General features: G+C 41.3%; 1 long non-coding RNA gene and 1 pseudogene across 1 annotated transcript; one reads left to right on the plus strand and one right to left on the minus strand.

The window, feature by feature from the left end:
• Positions 1–1,376: 1,376 nt before the first annotated feature.
• Positions 1,377–21,993, plus strand: LOC119140764. Its single transcript, XR_005101699.1, has 3 exons — positions 1,377–1,760; positions 3,327–3,330; positions 21,982–21,993. It is a non-coding gene; the product is annotated as an uncharacterized LOC119140764 (long non-coding RNA).
• LOC119140756 lies at positions 9,246–10,279 on the minus strand (annotated as a pseudogene).
• Positions 21,994–22,860: the final 867 nt, after the last annotated feature.

Raw genomic sequence — 22,860 nt, forward strand, 5'->3', positions numbered from 1 at the left:
GTAGCTGTGGTTAACTCCACAGGTTTCTGAGCATTGGCCATAAAATACACCCAGTCAGGTTGTGATAAAGGATGTTTGGTTGAGTCGTCCTGGGATTGTGTCAGTTTTTACTCCCAGGGATGGAACAGTTCATGAGTGAAGTACGTCGTTGGTGGTAATGATAATGCGGATGGGGGATTCTATGGGAACTACAACGCAATGGTTGACTTCTAGTAGTTGGAAGTGTCCTGGTGGGAGTTCTGCTGTTGGGATTATGTAAGAGTCAAATCTTAGGTCTTTAAAGTCTGTGTATTCATAGGCTCAGTATCATTGGTGTCCAATGGCTTTTAGGGTTAGGTCAGGTTCGTCAATTTCGTCTATTATATAGAGGATTTGTAGGGATGGCAGGGCAAGTAGGATAAGGACAATAGCTGGTAGGATTGTTCAGATGAGTTCTACTTCTTGTGCATCTACGGTGTTGGAGGATAATTTTTCTATTAGTATGAGTGTTAAAAGATAGAGGACTAGGCTGCAGATTGTGAGTGTGACCATTAGGGCATGGTCGTGGAATTCTACAGGTTCTTCTGTGATGGGGGAGGAGGCATCTTGGAATACAAATTGGGATTGGTTGGCCATGGTGGGGGTGTACAGGGGTTTTGCCTGTGATTTAGCTTTGACAAAGCTGCATAATGGGTTTACTAACACCCCATAAGAAAGAAGCATAAGTGGTTTGATACAGTTGGCTTGAAACCAACATGTGAGGGTTTGATTCCTTCCTTTCTTGTACTTGGACAAAGGCTGGTTCTTCGAAAGCGTGATAGGGGGGCGGGCAGCCATGGATTCACTCGATGTTAGTGGTGGTTAGTTCTGGTTGCAGGACTTTTTGTTTTGCTGCAAATGCCTCTCAGAGAATGAATATTAGTATGATTACAGCTGTTATTGAGAATAGAGAGCCGATAGAGGATAAAGTGTTTCAGAGGGTGTAAGCATCAGGGTAGTCTGAGTAGCGTCATGGCATGCCAGCTAAGCCTAGGAAGTGCTGGGGGAATAATGTTAGGTTTACACCTGTGAATATGACTCTGAAATGGGCTTTTGCTCATGTGGGGTGTAGTGTATATCCGGTGAATAGGGTGAATCAGTGGGTGAATCCGGCTAGGATGGCAAATACGGCTCCTATTGAGAGAACATAGTGGAAGTGAGCAACTACATAGTATGTGTTGTGTAGGGCGATGTCTAGTAAAGAGTTTGCTAATACGATTCCTGCTTTTGCACAGGAAGATCAATTTCACTGATTATCTGTAAGAGACAGTTAAGACCTCATTTAGCCATTCATACAAGCCTCGATTTATGGGACAATTGATTGCACTACCTTTGCACGGTTAGGATACCGTGGCCATTGAACACAGTGTTCACTGGGCAGGCATCACCTTCAATACTTGGTAGGCTGAAGGCTATGTTTTTACTAAACAGTCGGGCCTTGTACTTGCTAAGTTCCTTTTACAGATTTAAATCTTTCTGGTGGGCACACCTGAGTTGGGTTAACAGGGTCTATTAGAATATTTGGTCTTGTTGAAGTTGGGACATTAGTTCATCTGTTAATAATGTTTGGGTGTAAGCTTGCGCCTGAGAGGGAGTGGGCTACCTAGTTACTCATTTTAGCATTAATTCTTCTATTGTTAATAGATTAACCTGCTAGATTGTAAGGGAATCGTGTTAGGTTTGGATTTTTTTTGTATGGAGCTTTGACACACTCTTTGTTGGTGGCTGATTGAAGGCCTACAGTACTATAGAGGGTAATTGAGTTATCCGCTAGTGAAGGTTGTATTCTTTGTTAAAGGAGCTGTACCTCCTTTAAATTACTCATTTCACTTCATGTGGGTTGTTGTGCGTCCATGAAGGAGAATTAAGGGTGAACTTAAATTCATTTCACAGGTCACCCAGCTCGACTGGCTTTTCACCTCTACTAACAAGTCGTCCCACTCTTTTGCAACAGAGACGGGTTCTCTTGGGAGCAGCTGCTTGTAAGTAGCTCACTTGGGTTTCAGGGGGGCAAACTAAAGTTCGCTTTGCTTGGTTGTTCTTGCTAAACCATGATGCAAGAGGTATAAGGGTATATCTTTGCTATCTGTTGCTTAGGGTTTCATTGTTATTTTATCTTTCTCTTGCGGTACAGAGCTCTATTGCACCAGTGGGTCTTTTCTATTGCCTATACTAAGTTAGAAAATGTTTTAGTTTGGTAGTGGTGTAAGTTTTTAATTGGCTTTGGGGTGTTGTGGTCGGGCTAGAGGGGGGCTCAGGGTGATCTGGTGTGTAGCAGATATCTCTCAGGTGTAAGCTGAGTGCTTTATTTTTATAGCTACACCCTGGTATGCCAAGTACACCTTCCAGTATACTTACCTTGTTACGACTTACCTCATCTTCAGCTGAGGGGTGTATTAGTTATTGTGGCTGGTAGCTTGTGAGGAGGGTGACAGGCGGTATGTACGTGCCTCAGGGCCGACTTAAAGTGGGCTTTATTATCTTGCTTTGCTGCTAAATCCGCCTTCCGGGGGTGGTTTCATGCCCCCTTCTGTTGGTATTCTAGTTTAGAAAACGTAGCCCATTACTTCCACTCCATGGGCTATACCTTGATCCGTCATGCTAGCGGGGGTAGGTTATTGTGCTCACTGTGAGGCCTTCAATTAGGGTGAGCTGGCGACGGCAGTATGTAGGCTGTTTTGGCAAGGAGTGGTTGGGTGTAGCGTGGAGTGTTGTTTACAGAACAGGCTCCTCTAGGTGGGTTTGGGGCACCGCCAAGTCCTTAGAGTTTTAAGCGTTTGTGCTCGTAATTCTCGGGCAGATGCTTTGATAGGGTACGCATCAGGATTTAGGGCTAGGCATAGTGGGGTACCTAATCCCAGTTTGTGCCCTAGCTTTCGTGGGGTTTGGTCAGTCGGGGTTGCTAGGATTGTTTTTAGGTTGATTTTAAGGGCATCTTAGGCTTATGACAGCTCAGTTGCATTTTGTTCCTAGTTGTTACGACAAGCTCTGGTCCACTCTTTACGCCGTATGACTGTTGGTTTGGGTTTCTTGTGTGACCGCGGTGGCTGGCACAAGATTTACCAACCCTAGGGGTTGCTATGACTAAGTCAAACTTGCGCTTATTGCTTAATGTTAATTACTGCTGAGTGCCCGTGGGGGTGTGGCCAAGCAAGGTGTTTTGGGCTACAGTTAATAGTGTGCGTCTGATGCCTGCTCCTTTCGTCTTGGTAAGAAGTTCAGGGCATTTACACTGGGTCATGGATACTTGCATGTATATGTCTAGCAAAAACCAACTGTAAGGTTAGGACTAAATCTTTTGTCCCCAGGTTTGTGGGTAGGCCGTCTTGGCATCTTCAGTGCCATGCTTTGTTGTAAGCTACAGGGACTTGTTTCGTTGTTTCATTGTTTGCTGGGGGGAAATCTGTTATTTGGGGGTTGAGGTGCAGTTTGAGTTAATGTGATTTCAGTGTTGGGGTGTTGTGATGGGGTTTGTGGTGAAGATGTATAAGGCGTAGTGATGTAGTGGCTGAGAAGTGTGGGCAAGGTGGTTTGCGTGCATGTATGTGGGTTGTTTCATTTAGTGGTTCTTGAGGGCTGTTGGGGGTTTTTGTAGTGTTTGGCCTGGTTGAATTATGTTTGAGATGGTTTGGTGGTGGTGGGGGTCTTGTGTTAAGTTCTCATGGTTGAATTGCACAACAACAGTTTTTCAAGCTGTAGGTCCTGGATAGATGTCGGGCGAGAATAGTCATGACTTATTTTGTGGTTTTTTTAGGGGTGTGTTTTGTTTTGGGGGCGTTAGTGGTTGATCTAATCCATCCTCTTATTAAGGGGTTGTTGGATTAGTGTTGGGGTCTGTTGCTGGGTGTGGGTGGATGATGAGTTTGGGGGTTTCCTTTATCTCATTGGTGTTGTTTATGGTTTATTTGGGGGGGATGTTGGTGGGTTTTGTTTATTCTGTAGCACTGGTGGCAAATCCTTTTCCCGAGGCTTGGGGGGATTGGCGTGTGGCAGGGTATGGTGTGGGGTTTATTTTAGTGTTGGTTGTGGGGGTTGTAGCTGGCGGTGGTGTTGGTTGTTGGGGATTTGGGGTAAATACTGTTGATAGTGGGGGTGTATTTTCTGTTCAGTCAGATTTTAGTGGGGTGGCTATGTTTTATTTATATGGGGTTGGGATATTTTTGGTTGCAGGTTGGGATATTTTTGGTTGCAGGTTGGGGGCTGTTGCTTACTTTGTAGTGTTGGAGCTTGTGCGGGGACTGTCTTGTGGGGCGATTTGGGCAGTTTAGGGTTTTGGTGGAAATTTTCAGAAGATAGTTTAATGAAAATGCCAGCTTTGGGAGTTGGTGATGGAGATTTGAGTCCTCTTTTTCTGAGGTGGGGAATAGGGGGAAGGGAATAATTTTGGGGGGAATTCAACACAAAAAGTGGGTGATGGGTGGGTGTTGTTATTAATGTAATTTTGGTGCTGAGAGTGTGTGGAATTGAGATGAAAAAAATTTGATTAAAAGATATGGTGAAAATGTGGGTGTGGTGTTGACCTGCGGAATTAGACTCTATAACTCGAAAGTTATAAAGTAGGTATGTTTATTGCGTGCAGATGCACGGGGGATCGCTCCTCCACAAGCGTGCATACCCGAAGTGACCGAACCATCTCACATTTATACAATGAACAAATGAATATTCAATTAACGCCTATACATATTCGTTACCTAAACCCCGCTTCGTATGTTAATTAGCTTATCAGTCCGTTTCCTGGAATGTGGTGGTCTTGCAGGTTTGTAGGTGATTCATGTTCTTGTGACCATCCGATCTTCTTCAGGTGATTGTGACCACCCAATCTTTTCCAGCAAGGAGACTTAGCACTCCCTCCCTCTAGATAGCATTTGACTGTCTCTCATCTTTTCTTATTCTCTTTTAAATAGCCCCTTTGTTAGAGGAAGAAGGGCAGGCATCTCCCGTCTCCCCTTTGTTAGAGGAAGAGGGGCAGGCGTCTCCCCGTCTCCCCTTTGTTAGAGGAGGAGGGACAGGCGTCTCCTCAAAACTGTGGTTGTCACCGCACCCATGACTAGTCACCATACCCACATTCCTTAAGCGGACACATACAATCACAATCCATGTCCATTATCCCCATTTCACATTATTTCTCCATATCAGTGTGGTGGTAGAAATGGTTAGGAAGTTTCTACTTTTGTTTAAAAAGGCAAAGGAATGTGAGAGGAGTTATAATGCATGTCCAATAAGCATTCATATATATTGGTATACGTCAGTGAAGTGGAGGTAACGTAGAATGAATGGAATAGCAAGTGCATCAGTGTAAAGTTGATTCCCCGGATACGCAAACTGTCTCATTCAGCAGTCCTTGAAAGTGAGTAATCGGCCGAAGTCCAGCGATGCTCAGACCTAGATTGTATTCACCTGTTGCACTCAGAAGGGCCACCTGTGAAGAGTTCCCCAAAAAAAAGAGAACGAAAAAGGTGAAATGTCAGGATCACGGACTGAACAGTTGACAAATAGCAAACCAGATGGCTCATCGAAGAGCAAGATTAAGGAAATGGACAAGTTATGGCCCTGACAGAGGAACCAGAGGCGCAAAAGAGCAAGTTGTGCTAGGGGTGTAGGGGGAAAGAATGGTCCTGAAGCTAGTAACATAGAGCCTTATATGCAACGGCAGATGTTGATTTCACGTGAGAAGGACGATTAATAATAACCTGATACCTGAAACCGGTCCTTCAAGAGATGATTTAAGTACTATGGCCTGTTACCATTCATGGTATGTGTTAAGGCACTTCCATATCCTAGGAAGAACTGTAGTGTATAAGGTTAAGAGATAATGGATTTAGTCCAAAAAGAGAGGGTTAACATTCCTTGTGTCATTGCTTAAATAATCCTAGAAAGTAGAGATAGCTGTTGGAAATTTTATGCCCAGTTATACATGGGATGGGTTCAGTACATACATTAAATGAATTTACTACATTGAGTTGTAGTGTAATGGGATAAATATATTAATGCAATATTATACATGGGGGAAGGGGGGGGAAGGGGGGGCGTGGAGAATTTGGTTGGATCTAGGGGGGTTGTAGGATAATTTGTGGATAACTGGCTAGCTGAAAAAGTTCACATAAACATAGTCCAGCTGGCTGGACAAAAATGCACATCGCTCTCAGCTTATCTGAAGTAAAGCAAAAGTTACACAATAACAGGAAGATTGCTGTGGGAAAAGAATGTTGCAGGTGGGAACAGATAACTACAGAAGAGAAACTTGGGGCGGGCTTGGTATTTAGGCAACTAACCAATAATGAGCTTAACTTTTGTAATATGTATGAGCTAATTATAACAAGGCATAAAAGGTGACTGTAAGGGACAATAAACGAAGTCTGCTGATCACTCATATTGAGTGACTGTGTCTTCCCTCCGTCGCAACAAATGGCGCCCGAACAGGGACCCTAGAGAGGGCTGAACCTGCGAGCCACGGTTCGACGGAGATTCGGGTACCGGTGCTGAAAGCAGCGCAGGAGGCGGAAGGGCACAGTCCCCGCGCCCGGGAGCACCTACAGAGGGTCCCGCCGGCCACGCGTCGCCGGAGTCTCGCAAAGGCTGCAACAGCGCTGACGAAGGTATGGAGAGACAAGGGACGTACGATTCGCTCATATGCTTTTTAGAAAAGCGGAGCGTTCGGGACATAGATTGTAAAAAGGCATTACCCGGGTTATTAGCGTATGGGATAGCGTCCGGGTCCCCCGCGGCAGCGGCGAGCGGCGGCGCGCAGCCCGGCAGGCCCCGTCCCGGCCGCGGTTTCTCTCCGAGGCGGCACCCCCCCACACCCCCCCCCTCCGATCGGCGCCATGGCGATGCAAGCGGCCAAGCGAGCTGACATCTGGCTGCCCCCAGAGGTCAATCGGGTCCTTTATATTCGGAACCTGCCGTATAAAATCACAGCGGAGGAAATGTATGATATTTTTGGGAAATACGCACCTATTCGACAACTCAGAGTTGGAAACACTCCTGAAACAAGAGGAACAGCTTAAGCTCCTCAAGGAAAAATACGGAATTGATTACGAACCCACCAAAAAAAGTGCTTCAGATGTCCCCTACAAGAAATGGGTTTCTGCCTTGAACTAGCAAACATCTCTGTGCTTAAAGAGAAGCCTTTTTGCCTTGATGGAGATAATTTATTCTGTATTCTGTATTTATGCTGTATTCTGAATGTGGAAATTGGTTGGGACTAGGAGGCTGGCTTAAAGGCATTTTGCAAACGGGATTATTATTTTTGATCATTATTGTAATAATAGTTTTTTGATCAAAACCAGCCACAATTATTTGTAAGCATTAGGCATATCTGAAGAGAATGCCTTTATTTGAATCAGCAGTTAAGGTGTAGTTTAGTCTGATGCTGTGGTTTTATCTGCTTCTGGTGAATTTTTGAAGTGATGAAATCAGAGATACAAGGTATACTAAGAATTATGAGGTAATAATCTAAGTAAGGGTGCTGTCTTTTATATCTACAAGTGCAACATGCTTTTATGTAGCAGAGAGAAACTTTGACAATAATGTTGCTTGAGCGAGATGTGCATGTGACAACTTGGGAAAAGGGATATCACAACTGGAGTGCAACAGTGTTTTTACGTCTGGCAGAGTGAAATCTTTCAAGACCTGAGTTTAGACAGTCTAAAATAAATTGTTAGTATTCAGAAAACCCATCTTAAGCCTCTTTTGCTTACATAGTGTTATGGAAGTCAACTGCTATTGTAGAGAATTAATGATTTTTTAATACATATTAACAAATACTACTATTTTACCTTGAGGCAGTTGAGTGAGAAATACTCACGTGTAGCATTTGAGGGAATGTCAGCATAAATCGCACTTACAGTAAGACTGCATTTTTAATTACTGTACTCGTTAAGATTCGATGATGCCATAAGGCTAAGGCCTTTTATCACAGATCGGTTCTGAACTAAAAGGTGTGTGCACATGTAGATATGCACATTTGTGTTATTTTCCTTAACTGGCTACAAAGTAATATAATTAGGTTGGGGACTAGATCTTGGGAATTTGTCTATTATACTTCTGTTTGTTAAGGAACGTGCATAACATACAGCACCCATGTAGGCTTGGCTTGTGGCACAGTTGTCAAATTTAGCATAGACATTCAGATAGATAAGCAACGTACTCTTCTTGTGTGTATCACCTACAAGCCATTATGGCTTAGTGTGTAAATCTGTATGTAACTATTGAAAAAAACACTTATGAATGTATATAGCTTAGAACTAATTTTTTCCCTTTGTTAATTCTTTGATATCAATGAGGTATTCTTCAGAAAATGTATGGACTGGTTGGTTGCCTAAGGGCAGTTGTTATTTGGACAGAAAATTGTTAATGGTCAGGGACTTTCCACTAAAATATTTGCAAATATTCCTAGTCAAACATCAGTTTGGTTTCTTTTTGGGTTTTGAGCTTGCATTAGTCCATGTTCAGAACTTTAAAATTGCCTTTGAATTTTTTAAACTTTTTATATCACTGGAACAGAAAAAGCATCTAAATTAAAGCTTCAAGCTAACTTTATTTTTCAAGTATTTCTGGAATTATACTTCTGAACTGAGATTTTATAAGTTGGCTGTGTATTTTTCTGTGTTAAAACGCTGTTATTGAAAATGGTCAACCAGGCCTATGTCGCCCAAAATAAAAACGGGGGAATTGTGGATAACTGGCTAGCTGAAAAAGTTCACATAAACATAGTCCAGCTGGCTGGACAAAAATGCACATCGCTCTCAGCTTATCTGAAGTAAAGCAAAAGTTACACAATAACAGGAAGATTGCTGTGGGAAAAGAATGTTGCAGGTGGGAACAGATAACTACAGAAGAGAAACTAGGGGCGGGCTTGGTATTTAGGCAACTAACCAATAATGAGCTTAACTTTTGTAATATGTATGAGCTAATTATAACAAGGCATAAAAGGTGACTGTAAGGGACAATAAACGATATTGAGTGACTGTGTCTTCCCTTCGTCGCAACAATAATTTACAGCAAAAATGCCAGCTTGAAGCTGGCGGGGAACTCTAAGAAGATGGGAGGTCTTCATTCTTTGGTTTACAAGACCAATGTTTTTATAAACTATTAGAGTGTTCTAGTAGTTGAGGATTTTGTTTTCTAGGGCTCCGGTGAGGGAGAGGAGGATTAGGAGGATTGTGAAATAAGTGAGGGAGGCTAGTTGGCCGATGATGATGAATGGATGTTCTACAGGCTGACTGCCTACTCATGTTAGAATAAAGAGGTTGGTGACTAGGAGTCAGAATAGTAGTTGGGATAGGGGACGGAAGGTTATTGTGCGTTGTTTAGATTTGTGGAGCAAGGGGCTTAGGAATAGGATTAGTACAGAGGCAGCTAGTGCTATTACTCTGCCTAGTTTGTTGGGGATTGAGCATAGGATGGTGTAGGCGAATAGGAAGTACCATTTGGGTTTGATGTGGGGGGGTGTTACTAGTGGGTTTGCTGGTGTGAAGTTTTCTGGATCTCCTAAGGGGTTAGGAGTGAATAGGGCTAGGGCTATTAAGGGAATATATATGAGTATGAATCCTAGAATGTCTTTTGAGGAGAAGTAGGGGTGGAATGGGATTTTGTCGCAGTTTGATGTAATTCCTAAGGGGTTGTTTGAGCCCAATTTGTGAAGGAAGGTAAGGTGAATTAGGGTAAATCCTGCAATTAGGAATGGTAGGAGGAAATGTAGGGCAAAGAATTGGGTTAGTGTTAGGTTGTCTACTGAAAATCCTCCTCAGGCCCATTCGACAAGGGTCTGGCCGATGTAGGGGATAGCTGAGAATAGGCTGGTAATGACTGTGGCCCCTCAGAATGATATTTCTCCTCAAGGTAGGATGTAACCTACAAAGGCTGTTGCTATTAGGGTAAGTAGAAGGATGATGCCTGTGTTTCAAGTTTCCTTGTACATGTAGGAGCTGTAGTAGATGCCTCATCCGATGTGCAGGTAAATGCAGATGAAAAATAGTGAGGCTCCGTTAGCGTGTAGGTTGCAGATTAGTCAGCTGTATTGTACATTTCGGCATGTGTGAGCAACAGATGAGAAGGCTAAGGTTGTGTCTGCAGTGTAGTGTATAGCTAGTAGTAGGCCTGTTAGGATTTGAGTGGCCAAGCAGATTCCTAGTAAGGATCCAAAATTCCATCAGGCAGAGATGTTGGAGGGGGTGTGGAGGTCGATTAGGGAGTTATTAATTATTTTTAGTAAGGGGTGTGATTTTTGGATGTTGGGGACCATTAGTTTTTCTTTTAGAGTGTTAATAGGATGATGAGGGTTGATAGGGTGAAGGACCCTAGGTATGTTTTGATTAGTCCAATGTGTAGAGTTGTTGAGGTTTTTGAGGCTATGCGTTGTAGATCAGCAAGTCCTTCGGGACCTATTTTTTGTATCAGTAGAGTTCGATTAGGTGGAGGGCGAGTTTTTGTCCGTTGTTTAGTAGGCTTGTGGAGCTAGGACAGTGTGTTAGTAGGTTGAAGTATCCTAGGTTAAGGGAGAAGTTTGAGTAGGTGTTTTGTTTGGGGTAAGTTAAGGTGTGCGTTATGCTTAAGAGTTCAAGCATGGGGAAGAAGCAGGGGAAGGTGTTCTTAGTTTTTGTCTTTGTTTCTCACCTTCCTACACTGTTATTAATTGGCAATAAATTAATTTTCCCCAAGTGAAGTTTGTTTTGCCTGTGACAGTAATTGGCAAGTGATCTCTCTCTTTATCCTGACCCACAAGCTTTTCCATCTTATTTTCTCCCACTGTCCTGCTAAAGAGATTGAGAAAGTTGCTTGGTGAGCATCTGGCAGCCAGCCAAGGTAAATTCACCACAGTCCAGTAAAGATTTATAGGCTAACAGTAGAGAAAATTAAGGTAAAATTACATACAGAATTACTCATCATTTTATGAGTAAAGAAGATGAATAAATATTTTTCCTGCAAGTTTGCAATGTCCTATGGATATTTTATGTATATTTGGCTTTTACTTCATTTTCTGTGTAGTGACATACTAAACTCACATTTGCCTATTGATTTTAAGTCACTGGTATTAATACATGCTTGACCTTGTAATCTGGATACCTACCTGCAGACAAATCTGAAATAAATCATTAAAGACAAATTGGAGAGTTATGCTATTCTAGATCTTGAACAGTGAATTGTGGTGTTTTGGGTTTTTTTGAGTATATGGAAATAAAACTGAAACAATTTCCAAGATCCACTCATAAAAATGCACCTTTGGGCAGTGTCTTATCCTAGCTTAAATGAAGTTTGATCTTTTCTGACCTTTTACCCTTTCAGGTTATTTTCTGACCTTTTTGGAACCAATAAATAATATGACTGTAGTCCAAGGGGAAACAGCAATCCTCCACTGCAAAGTAGTAAGAAATACATCTCCAAATGTCAGATGACTAAAAAATGATGCTCCAGTGGTTCAGGAGCCAAGATGGACCATCATAAGAAAAAAAGATTATGGGTCACATTTAAGAATCCAGAATCTTGATACTACTGACACAAGATACTACCAGTATGCAGGTTCTAATGGGATGAAAACAATAACTGCAACAGGAGTTTTGTTTGTAAGGCTCGGTGAGTTCCTGCCTTTTATAATTACTTAGACTCCTTTATAGACTAGATATTACTTTTCACAACAGCATAACGAGAAATGAATTTGATGTTTTAAAAAAAATCTTGTCAACATAAAAGGAAATTAATAAAGCCATTGCCAGGAGCCTCTCCTGGAGCACAGAACTTATTGGTTGAACTCAATGCTAGTTTATTGGTAATATAAGAAAGTAAATATAGATGGTAATGTCTGTAAATACAAAGTGCAGAAAAAATTATAAAGAAGTCCTAGTATAATGTAGAAAAAGGTAACTAACATTTCATTGCTTAGAGTTCTCACTCTACTGCTAAACTCAGTCTATAAAAAAAAATGAAGAGGAAAAGAATGAGAAGTAATTTTCTATGTTGTGTTCATAGTGCTGGGCCTATCCTTGTGAAATACCACATATATACTACTATGTGAAGCCAGCCTTCAAATTCTGTACTTTGATAACTGAAGATACACCACACCTTTCAAGTAGTACTTGAATTTTGGAGACTTAATCATTTAGTCTGGAAGGAAGACTTATTTATTTTGTGTTTCTGAAGTGGTGAAAAAAATCTGGAGACATTTTACTAAAATTTCTAATTTTGTAACGATAATAACTAACTCCACCACTTATTTTGTAGTGATTCATTAAATGCTGGGTACCATGTATCTTGTTCCTATTGTGACAAAGGTTCCTGCACCTTGCCCCGGCACAGCCACCAATCACCCACAAGGTTTCAAAAGTTCATCTACTGTCTGTGCTGTTTCTTCATCCTCTTCAGTCCAGTCCACCCTGCTTCTTGCCTCTGCTGCATCCGGATTCTTCCTTCTCTGGGCTCCTCTTCCAGCCAGCCTCTCCTCATCCAGTCCCCCTGCTTCTCCCTGCTTCTCCCAGGGCCTCTCCTTGTCTCTCCTACATCCAGGGCGCTCTCTCTCCCTCTGCTTCTTCCAGGTCTCTCTTCATCCAGGGCTCTCTACACACTCTGACCAATTTTGGTTTATAAGAATTTGGTTCTTAAACACAGTGAACACTGTCTTCACACACAGTGTGTTTGCTAAAAATATTTAATTTAAAATTCTCAGAATGGCTGAAGGCTTTTCAGACAAGGATAGTACTGTGTTACAATGAGTTTTGGTTTTATCAGACTTTATTGACCAACTTCTGTTCGCTTATTTCACATTTTAGAGAAGCAAAATACCACAAAGTCATGATGTTTGAACAGTAATTGTTTACAGGGTAAGCATGAGCTGGATGAGTGATTAAAAATGAGTGGGTAAAATGCTTATAGGTTGCTGTGGTTGTAAATATATCAATGTCATATTATTATCACATGAAAGGGCATACTTTATATATATATATATATATATACTAAAATCCTGTCTTTGAGCAATTAGGAGCCTCTATTTCTTAGTGTAATTTAAACTGTTTTAGTGGTGACTTGGTGAGTTTTGTTAGCTTCCTGGGCTCACTTGCTGATCTGGTTATAAAGATGAAAATAAATCAGGTCTAGTTCATCATCATTACTCTATGAGCTAGCATTAATTTAAATACTGTTGTTGTGTTAAAGGGGATGGAGTAATTTGGCAGAAAATAAACCCCCTTGCCTTCTAACTCTCCTCACCGAGGTGGGAGGTTAGGTGCGGTTAGGTTTAAATTCTGAGTGATGTCCAATTTAGCACTATTAGTCCAGTCACATTTAATATGTATATTAAACTACCATGGTTCTGGATACACTAATAGTAGTCTGCACTGCCAGTCCAGTTGTACTCATGAACTAGCATGGTCACACTCTAGGGTTTGGTTGCGTTCAATGAGAAACTGCAACGACCTGCTAATTAACAGTGCAGTTTTATTTGTGCGATAGATATACATGTTTTTGGATTGTCAGTGATAGTGACTGTCTGCAAAAGGCACATGCAAATAAAATGTTATAAAGTATAAAATGCATGGAAAAGTTACAAACAATAAAGCCTGGCTACAAACATTAAAAAGTAACTCTCTAGATATATTTCTAAGTCTCCCAAAGAAGTGCTTAGTTTAAGTCTCACCCAAGGTGTCCCAAGGTGGGGAGAAGAAAGGCTCAGCATGTTGGCCGGTCCCAGAAGTCCATCTCAGCAGTGTCTTCCCTTAGCTTGTTCTTGGTGGTGTCTTCCCCACTTCTCTCCTCATTCATTCACTTTTTACACTTCTCTTTACTCTCAGGTGGAGCTCGAGTGACTCTAGTCATACATTCCTTTATTATGATTGGTGTAAAGTTCTCTCGTTTTCATTTAAAGATACAGTTATTTTTAAATTTACTATGCATGCTCCCCGAGCGGGGAATTCATCCTCTTTGGGGGGGTGGGGGGTATTTGAGTAGGAGGTCACAATTTCCCACTGCCACAATTATTTTACCCTAGTATCCTTGAGTTTTATCTTTCATCAGTTTGTTTTCTTTTAGCAGTTAGCACATCCTTGTCAGAAGGCTCCTTATTTACATTCTTGTTGAGCTCATCTACCTTGAAGTGCTGAGTGGGCCGAGTTCCCGACCTTCTCTCACAGATAATGAGGCTCCTGCCTGTCTTTTTGTCACAGTTGTTGGCCCAGCAACAGACATCTTCTCATATATTTTACAGCTGCTATGCAGCTTATCGGCTGTATGGTACCATCAAGTTCCCAATCCTGCAGGGAGTACAGCAGAGCTTGGCTGTGGTGTCTCCACTCTGCTCCACTCTCCACTGCTCCTCTAGGATAGCAGGTTGTGTGGCTTAGGGAACTGTGGTGATGTAGATTCTGTGCATGCCAACCATCCGAAAGAGGCAATTGTATATTTCCATAAAAAGCTTTCTGTAATACTACAACTTCTATTAGGTCTGTAATTTTTCTCCCAAAGTGAAAATCACCCAAAGGTGATTTTCCCACAACTGTGTATTGTAAAATTTCTTGAGGTAGTTTCTGCAACTGATCAATTAATGGAATGAGAAATGCTGTCTGGGAGCTTTGTATGTGTTAATTGCTTAAAATCAGTGTTATCAATGTAGGATTTAAAAAGAAGAGAAAAAGCAAATTTGTAAAGGCACAGAGATATTTTTCAGAAGTGCCCTGTTGATCAGTGTTTGTGACCACTGAACTCTTAATGGTTTGAGTGGGAACAGAATTAGGCCAGTAATGAATACTTTTAAAAATTCTGCTCAGAAACTTTCCCTTGTTTCTTCATAAGTCAATTTGGAACAACTTGGGTGAAAGCCACCAAATAGAAATACACTTTTAAGGTAAAAAAACCCCAAACATTAAAAACGTTGCAGATAGTTTTAGCCTCTTAGAACAAAGTGCTTATAACAGTGTGTTTGGGAAACCTATTGAGTTTATGGCACTCACTTCCAGGAAAGGATGACAATGTATTTTGTGCTACTCACGTATATCTGCCAGATTTCTTTTATGATATTTTTCTTGAAGGTTCTCACACAATTGAAAATTTGGCTTGAATCTTTTAAATATCTTGTGAGGACTGCTACAAATATGAATGTGTCTCAATATTTTTTCTAGACTTCTTTCAACAGCAAAATCTCAGAATATTTAGTCACTATTTGTTGTGGTTTAACCCTGGCTGGCAACTAAGAACCACATAGCCACTCGCTCATTCCTGCCACAGTGGGATGGGGGAGAGAATCGGAAGAGTAAAATTGAGAAAACTCGTGGGCTGACAGAGTTTAATACGTAAAGCAAAATGGGTAAATACAGTTTAATAGGTAAAGCAAAAGCTGCACGTGCAAGCAAAGCAAAGCAAGGAATTCATTCACTATTTTCTATCAGCAGGCATGTGTTCAGCCATGTCCTGGAAAGCAAGGCTCCATCATGCATAATTGTTACTTGGGAAGACAAATGCCATAGCTTCAAATGTCCATCCCTTCCTCCTTCTTCAACCAGCTTATATACTCAGCATGACGTTCTATGGTATGGAATATCCCTTTGGCTGGTTCAGGTCAACTGTCCTGGCTGTGTCCCCTCCCAGTTTCCTGTGACTCTCCAGCCTTCTTCCTGGCAGGGCCTGAGAAATTGGAAAGTCCTCGACTTAGTATAAACATTACCTAGCAACAACTAAAAACATCAGTGTGTTATTGTTCCAGTCAGGGACAGTGTGAGCTGGGGAAATTTGATGTTACACCCGGAGTGAGATGAAGTTGCAAATGAGGTCAAATGCCGCCAATCAGGAAAGCTTATTGAAACAGTGTGTTGATAAGAAAATTGTGATAGGAAAAGGAAGAAAGGATAGAAAAGAAGGAAACCTAGCAAGCAGTCGGGACAGAGTTGCAAGATAGTCACCACCATGGATCCAGTGGCATCCTGTTGGTCCATAGTTTCCTTGTCCATCGGTGGTGGGGGTCCCTGGATCTTGCACTCACTGTTCAATGGTTCAGTCTTTTATAGGGTATTCAGGGAGACCATTTCCCAGACAACAGCACATACTGCACTACCACGCACACCCCCCGCCTCAGTACACTGGTTCCAGGGGCACATGCGACAGCCACATGGTCCTTTGTTATGGACTGTGCATACGTCAGCAGGTGTAGGTGGTTGTTCATGTCTGGACATTGTGGCGTATGAGGCACGGACTTTGCAAGGATTGTGAAGCAAAGACATTTATTATTAGTTAGTTACAGCTTTTATAAGCTCATACTCTGTACGCGCACTGCTAAAAGCTTTACTATTGGTCAAACTCTACTGTCCATATGCCCACCTGCTGTTCACTATAGGCTACTCTCTGCTGTTCATGCTGTTTCCTTATCTTCTAGAGGTGAGATCACATTCCTCCTTTCTTTCTGTCTCATCCTAGTTTCTTCTCATACTCCCTCAAAGTTATTTACCTCTTCGCTGTAGGATCACAGCTGCACATAGTCAAAGCAAGGCCACAGCTGCACTTTATCAATGTCAAAACAACCCACTGTCTCGGTTCCCTACAGGACATGTCCCCCAAACGATGTGGCTGCTCCTTGACCCCAGCCTATGTCTGGTTTCCGGTTGGGTGGCTGTTTGTTCATTTTCTGGTCCACACTGCCAGGGATCCTTGCACCAAACCCGGCAGGAATGTAAACAAGCTTTGAGACATTTAGTTCACAGTATGGTCTCCTATAGTTATCTACATTGTTCTCACACCAAATTCAAAGCACGGCACTGCACCAGCTACTAAGAAGAAAATTAACTCTATCCCAGCTGAAACAAGGACACTATTTTAGCACTCCATAGAAACTCAAGCAGTAACAGCAAGTAACAAATGGATTGTAGGTTGCCACTCGTTATACATCTGTCTTCTAAGCAAGTCAGTCTGTGCGCACAATAGATCTAATGAGACGAGATGTGTTTCAGTGACTGAATAAAGCATTCTTTCCTACTTGCACTCTTCTCCCTTAGTATGCAGTTATTGATGTAATTACCAAGTTTACAGCATCTTGTTATGATTCATGTATAGTTAATTATCAGAAAACCTAGCAAATTACAGCCTTGTTCTAGACTAGTCCAAGACACAGGAGATTCAACATCATTTTGTTTACATCTACAGAACAAGAAATATGCATGGTCCTTGGTTCCTTGAAAATTAGTATCTTCCTTTGCAGAAAGGAAAGGATAATCCTACAAGTCAAGATAGATTGATTTATATCAACAGGCAAGAAAACTTGACATATATTATTTTATTTTTTGAATTAGTAATTTTAGTTTCTTAAAGAGTATTTCATTTGCATTGTTTGGTAAGAAACAAAAAAATTGATTTGCAAATTAATGAATTTAGTGTTAAGATTTATATATTAGGTTGAAAAAAATCTATGCTATATCTGTGTATGTTTATTTAAGCAAATTTATAGCTTATTACCTTAAAAAATGGTCAATAATACAATTCTGATTTACTCCATGATTATTCTTTTATTTATGGTTGATGTCAAATTGCTTTTGAAAAGAGTTGGAATTAAAATAAAATGAAAACAAATTGCATTTTGAAAGTATTTTTATTAACGACTACAATAGCAATAAATGTTTTAGATTTTAAATCATAGAATCATTTAGGTTGGAAAGGACCCTTAAGATGATCAAGTCCAACCATAAACCTAACACTGCCAAGTCCACTGCTAAACCATGTCCCTAAGTGCCATGCCTACATGTCTTTTAAATACCTCCGGGGATGGTGACTCAACCACTTCCCTGGGCAGCCTGTTCCAATGCTTGGCAACCCTTTCAGTGAAGAAATTTTTCCTAATATCCGATCTAAACCTCCTCTGGTGCAACTTGAGGCTGTTTCCTCCTGTCCTGTCTCTTCTTATCTGGGAAAAGAGACCTACCCCCACCTGCCTACAACCTCCTTTCAGGTAGTTGTAGAGAGCAATAAGGTCTCCCCTCAGCCTCCTTTTCTCCAGGCTAAACAACTCCAGTTCCTTCAGCCGCTCCTCATTTGACTTGTTCTCTAGACCCTTCACCAACTTCATTGCCCTTCTCTGGACATGCTCCAGCACCTTGTCTTTCTTGTAGTAAGGGGCCCAAAAGTGAACATAGTATTTGAGGTGTGGTCTCACCAGTGTCAAATACGTGTGTGTGTGTGATCACTTCCCTTGTACTGCTGGCCACACTGTTTCAGATACGAGCTAGGATGCTATTGTCCTTGGCCACCTGGGCCCTGGGCACACTGCTGGCTCATGTTCAGTCGGCTGTTGACCAACAGGTCCTTTTCCTCCAGACACCTTTCCAGCCACTCTTCCCCAAGCCTGTAGCAGTACATGGAGTTGTTGTGACCCAAATATAAGACTCAACACTTAGCCTTGTTGAACTTCATAGACTTGGCCTCAGCCCATCAGTCCAGCCTGTCCAGATCCCTCTGCAGAGCCTTACAACCCTCAAGCAGATCAACACTCCTGCCCAACTTGGTGTGATGTGCAAACTTACTGAGGATGCACCCAATTCCCTCATCCAGATCATTGATAAAGATATTAAACAGAACTGGCCCCAATACTGAGCCCTGGGGAACACCACTTGTGACTGGTTGCCAATTGGATGTAACTCCATTCACCACCACTCTTTGGACCTGGCCATCCAGCCAGTTTTTTACTCAGCGAAGAATACACCTGTCTAAGCCATGAGTAACCAGTTTCTCCAGGAGAATGCTGTGGGAGATGGTGTCAAAGGCTTTACTAAGGTCCAAATAAACAACATCTACAGCCTTTCCTTCATCCACTAAGCAGGTCATCTCATCATAGAAGGAGATCGGGTTAGTTGAGCAGGACCTGCCTTTCATAAACCCATGCTGACTGGGCCTGATCACCTGGCTGTCCTGCACGTGCCGTGTGATGACTCTCAAGATGATCTGCTCTGTAACCTTCCTTGGCACTGAGGTCATACTGACAGACCCATAGTTTGCTGGATCCTCCTTCTTGTTCTTCTTGTAGATAGGAGTCACATTTGCTAACCTCAAGTCAACTGGGACCTCCCTGGTTAGCCAGGACTGTTGATAAATGATTGAAAGTGGCTTGGTGAGCACTTCTGCCAGCTCCCTCAGTACCCTCAGGTGGATCCCATCTGGACCCATAGACTTCTGTGTGTCTAAGTGGTGTAGCAGGTCACTAACCATTTCCTCCTGGACTGTGGGGACTTCATTCTGCTCCTTCTCATCCCTGTCTTCCAGCTCAGGGGACTGAATACCCCGAGAACAACTGGTCTTACTATTAAAGACTGAGACAAAGAAGGCATTATGTACCTCAGCCTTTTCCTCAGCCTTTGTGGCAATGTTCCCCCTGCATCCAATAAAGGATGGAGATTCTCCTTAGCCCTCCTTTTGTTGTTAATGTATTTATAGAAACATTTTCTATTGTCTTTTATGACAGTAGTCAAATTAGTTCTAGTTGGGCTTTGGCTCTTTGAATTTACTCCCTGCATAACCTTACGACAACAGGTCCAGCAGGATGCTTTCCCTTGTTGGCTCACTCACCAGCTGTGTCAGGAAGTTGTCTTCCATATACTCCAGGAACCTCCTAGACTGTTTCTTCTTCACTGTATTGTATTTCCAGCAGACATCTGGTAAGTCGAAGTCCCCCATGAGAACAAAGGCTGGCGATTATGGAGACTTCTCCCAGTTGCTTATAGAATATTTCACCTGTCTCTTCATCCTGGTTGGGTGGTCTAGAACATGCCCACCATGATATCTGCCTTGTTGGCCTTTCCCCTGATTCTTACCCATAAATATTCAACCCTATTGTCACCATCATCAAGCTCTAGACAGTCAAAACACTCCCTAAAATACAGGGGTACCCCACTGCCTCTCCTTCCTTGCCTATCCCTTCTAAAGAGTTTATAGTCATCCATTGCAGCACTCCAGTCATGTGAGTCATCCCACCATGTTTTTGTGATTGCAACTATGTCATGGTTTTACAGCTGTACAATGGCTTCAAACTCCTCCTGTTTGTTGCTCATGCTGCGTGCATTGGTGTAGATGCACTTCAGTTGGGCTATTGATTCTGCCACCTTTTTTGGGAAGAAGCACTAATTCCTACGTGACCATTCTCAGATGCTTCCATGGTTTCTAACACATCAATAATCCTTGCGTCTTTTCTGCCATGTGGATCTCCATCCCCTACCTCCACTGATATGGCAGAGCAAAGGAACTTGCTAGCACACCATCCCTCAAACATTCACATGCCACCCTCAGGCTTATGACTAGTGAGCCTGGTTTTATCCCTTTCCCCCTTCAAATCTAGTTTAAAGCTCTTTTGATGAGCCCTGCTAACTCCTGTGCAAAGATCCTTTCCCCCCTTTGAGACAGGTGTACCCTGTCTGTCGCCAGCAGGCCTGGTGTTGTGTAGACTGATCCATGATCAAAAAACCCCAAATTCTGCCAGTGATACCAGTTTTGGAGGTAGATATTGATTTATCTGCTGGCTCTTCCTGTTTCTTCCCTCATCATTCCCTGCAACTGGAAAGATAGAGAAGAACACTACTTGTGCTCCTGACCCCTTAACCAGCTGTCCTAAGGCCCTGAAGCCTCTCTTGATCACCCTTGGACTTCTTGTTGCAGCTTCATCGCTGCCTACCTGAAGAATCAATAACTGAAAATAATTTGAGGGCCGTACCAGGGTAAGAAGTTTTTTCTTCCCATCTTTAACCTGAGCCCCAGGGAGACAGCAGGCTTCCCTAAGAAGTGGGTCCAGTTGGTATATTGGGCCTTCTGTTCCCCTCAGAAGAGAGTCTCCTATGACAATGACCCATCTGTTTTTTTCTTTATGGAAGTGGTTTTGATGCAGGGTGTAGACTGACTTAACCTTTGCGACACCTCCAACCTAGATGAACCATTGTCTTCATTACTGTTTGGTTCCACTTGCAGAACTATGCAAGGGTACCTGGGAAGGTGGGGTAGTCACAAGAGGAGATGTGCCTGCTGCACTCGACAGGAGCTTGTTGCCATTGCCCCCTATCCCATAAGTCATAGTGTTCAGCCAGGTGGAGAGAGGATATATATATCTAGTCAAGGAAGAAGTTGTTATCTACAGAAATGGAAATTAGTGGATTGTTTCTGTTCACCAGGTCTTTCTAGGAAAAGTAAATCTCAGATCTTACATCAAAAATGTTTGGCTTTTTTTTTTTTTTTTTAAATATATCATTCAGTTTATCAATAAGTTCATGCATTGAACTGAATTAGTTGAATAAAAAGAAAAAAAGTATTTTCTCTGTATTGGTAGAAGAGTTGCTTACTATCCAAGTGTGATTAGAGATTACTTCCTAGTTCCATAGTTTGATGTTTAAAACTTTGGCAGCAAACATGTACTGCTTTTTCCTTGAAGAAAAGGATTTTAGAAACTTTCAATGCTGCTTTTTAATTTGCAATTCTGTGTGGTATCCTCACAATTCTGATATTCTCTTGATATTGTTTTGATTACGCAATGTATCAAAGCTATCTTTTGGATTGTTGAGATGCAAGAAAGTAATTGCGATTGGTCTGATGTGGAAATAAGAGTAATTTATATTAGATAAAGTTTAAAATTTTCTTGCATATCCTGAATTTCACATATGTATAAACTAACAACATTAGAAAGACTTGACAAATTCATGGTTGCATGCATTTTTTGACAAATAAATCTCCCCTCCCATCTGATTTATAATGTAGGCCAACTTTTAAGTAAATCTACAAACCTTTGGTGAGATTTAGGTTTTTTAAGCAGTTAATTCTAAGTAATTTTATTTAAGTGTGGCCTTAGGAGTTTATCTTGGTAAGATTTATCTTTTAAGTAAATAAATTCTATGTAATATTATGCAAGTGTGGCCTTTTGAGTTTACCTGTAAGAAGAGCTCTGTAAATAATGAATATGTCAATTTTGACTCTGGACAATAAAATAAAGTTAATGGAGTCAAGTGAAATGTTTTCTTTGACCTGAAGTGAAAGTTCTGTTTCTTTTTTGGGATAAGGAAAGATGCCATTTAAAAATATATAAATTGTAATTTTAAAAGCTTTGTTTCACAATAAAACATTGAAAAGTGGAATTAATTTTAAAATTTAAAAATCATTGGTATATTGTATTTCTTGTTCTTGAGATAATTTGCACATTCATTATTCATCTGAAATGGTATTTTTCAGTGCAGTTAATCTGAAAAATGTTCCTTGGTTCTTTCTGTGAAGTGTATTATGTTATAGTACCTTGATTTGTCTGAATATAATTTACTTTGTGCAAACAAACTCTGTTTATGGAAATTTCTCCTCATTTATAAATGTACCCTTAATGAACATGTTTCAAAACAATGGCAACGTAAGTGTATTCAGTTTGGGCAAGTGTCTCATTTTAGGAACATAGAAACAGCATGAGAACTTTCTTGAAAATATTTATAAACATATTGTATTAATAGTCAACTAGATCTAAACAGGAGGCTTCTGTTTTAGAGCAAATAGGAGGCTGGCCTTCTACATTTCCCCTTGATCAAGAAAATGTATAACCTACTTGGTATCCCTTCCCGATGATTAATTTATAAAACATTAGTATGAAAGGGCTGTGTGAAACTATATTTAAGGAATGAGATATACTCTGATGAAAAAATAATTTTGGTGCCTTCAGACTATGTGTTTGGTAATTATAGAAGTGTTAATTTTTAAAAGGAAACATATATAACACAGTGTGAGGCAAGACTGCTAAAGAACAACAGATATTATAAAAAGAAAATTTGTATGAAAATAAATAACAAAGATAAGATTCCTATCTAGTAAACCAGATAATTAAAAGTAATTTTGAAACATACTGTAATTCATTCTCAGCCTTTTATGTGC

Source organism: Falco rusticolus, chromosome W (assembly GCF_015220075.1).
Source record: "Falco rusticolus isolate bFalRus1 chromosome W, bFalRus1.pri, whole genome shotgun sequence".
NCBI lineage: Eukaryota > Metazoa > Chordata > Aves > Falconiformes > Falconidae > Falco > Falco rusticolus.